Here is a 2329-nt window from a genome sequence, read left to right as displayed (position 1 = left end):
GTGTCCCCTCATCCCTGTCACGTTGTTCCCTCATCCCTGTCACAGTGTTCCCTCGTACCTGTGCCTAGTGTTCCCTCATCCCGGTGCCAGTGTACCCTCATGCCTGTGTTCCCTCATCCCGGTGCCAGTGTTCCCTCATGCCTGTGTTCCCTCATCCCTGTGCCAGTGTTCCCTCATCCTTGTGTCTGAATAGAGCTTCCACCGACTATACTCACCAGGCTGAACTTCTCTTCCTCTTATTGCAACTCAGGCCTTAATTTATTTTACATTTTGCAACTGACTCAACTCTATTTGTAAGGAAAACGTATATGGCTATAGTAACCTAGGATCAAGACCTTTTTAGTGGTGACACAGGCAATAATTTGGCTACAAGAAATGCTTTTTAGTTTGTAAATGAAAAGATAATGTGGCGGTTTGCATCAGTCCGTCAATACTGGGGACCACTTCAAAGTGGAGGGACCTAATTATAGCAAGTGGTTTGTTACAAAACCTAATATGTGAGAAAACGTGCTACTAACCACTAGAGGGCACTGTCTCCTGCAACATTCACGAAGCTGTCACCAAATCACGTCAAATACAGATAGATTAAACAGACCCAATCAAATCTAGCAAGAATCAAAACACTCACTAATATGCACTGCTGCTAATATGCCTAGAAATAGCCCTCGCAGAAGTTGCATAAAAATCCTGGGGCTTATTTATGAGAGGCTTGCCCCGCCAGTGTCTCTTTTTTTGACGCTCCAGTGACGCAGTGTGCTGCTTCATATATACATGGCCACGAGAAATCGTAAATCTGGAAATGCGTCAGTATGCTACGAGGAGAAATGTTTTCATTTCTCCACGTTTTTTCCTCTTTCAATGCGTGCTGCATTCTACAGCACACATTGGAAAAGGAAATCACCTCAATTGATAGTTTTTTGTGCAGGAAGGTGCCCCTTCCTGCACAAAAACAATCTTCCCATGACGCAGGCATCTTTGCACCATGGTGCAAGGGTGCCTGCACCGGCGCATGGCAGCAGTTTGTGCGCCAGCGCAGGGGGAAGCACAGAGATGCGACATATTGGTGTAAATATGACGCATCCCTGTGGTTTGAAACTAACATAGCGCAACGCAGCAAAATGACTTGCGGCACCGCGCTGCGTTCGTTTCTTGTAGATTTGACCCTGAGTAAGTAAGACAAAGCAGTGCAAGTTGCTACCTTGCCTTACACAACATCAAGGAATTTTCCATGGGCATTGCAGTGGGTTTTCCCACGCAACACCCATGGATTTTGATGCTGCCCCAGATTGACTTACTCACGTAAACCTGGGGCAGCGTCAAATTCTTACGCTTCTCCAGAGCAGGAGTAACGAGGAAAAAATATTTTAAAAAATCCTCATTTGTTCCTCTTTCCATGTGTGCTGCATTCTGCAGTACACATAGAACGAGGAAAAAACAGCCATGGATTGTTGTTGTGCAGGGAGGGGCACCTTCCTTCACAAAAACAATCCTACATGCAACGCAGACACACTGCAAGGGTGCCTGCATTGGCACTAGGCAAGAAATTGTGCGCCAGCGCAACGGAAAATGATAGGAATGTACAGTATTTCGTAAATATGGTGCATTCCTGCCCTATCACATTGGCGTAGGGCAGAGGAGCAAAATGCCTTGCGGCGCTGCCCTATGCGAATTCCCCCTAAACGAGGGCCCCTAATTTTTGCAGAAAAGTATACGTTGATTAAAGCCCAGATTTACAAACACTTTTCATTGGCTTTTTTTAAGCAAACCCGGCGAAACGTGTTGTAGTGGAATTTACAATACAAAGCAAAATATGATTTCTGTTGGATCGATTGTAACCCAATGTAACTCAGAGCTGCCCAATTCTCTACCTTGTGATACTTAGATACATATCAACTAGCAGGCGATAAAAAATTATCGCCGCTTTTGCGGCCGTTTTCGGCTGAAAAGCGGCGTTAATTTTATCATCTAATCAGCAAGGTCACGCTAACGCGTGAAATCTTGCTTTAGCGTCAGGATCCCTAACGCCCAGCTTTGCATCTCTAATGAGATGCAAAGTGGGCGTTCATGACCTGGCATGACAGGAGAAATGTCGCTAAGCGACATTTCTCCTATCAGCAAGCCTAACGCTATGAAACATAGCGCCCGGAAAAGTAGCGATAACCCCTGTTATCGCTACTTTCCTTATGCCTGCTTCAGGACTGACTTAGCCATGATATCCTATGGAAGGTGGATATCATGGCTAAGTTTGTGAGTCCCTATCAACTAGCTAACGTGAGATTATCGCTGGGTTTCCAGCGATAATCTCACGTTAGCCAGTTAGCGCTAGGAT

The sequence above is a fragment of the Triturus cristatus genome, chromosome 2_1 (genome assembly GCF_964204655.1).
Source record: "Triturus cristatus chromosome 2_1, aTriCri1.1, whole genome shotgun sequence".
Classification (NCBI taxonomy): Eukaryota; Metazoa; Chordata; class Amphibia; order Caudata; family Salamandridae; genus Triturus; species Triturus cristatus.
Note: the sequence above shows the minus strand (reverse complement) of the source record.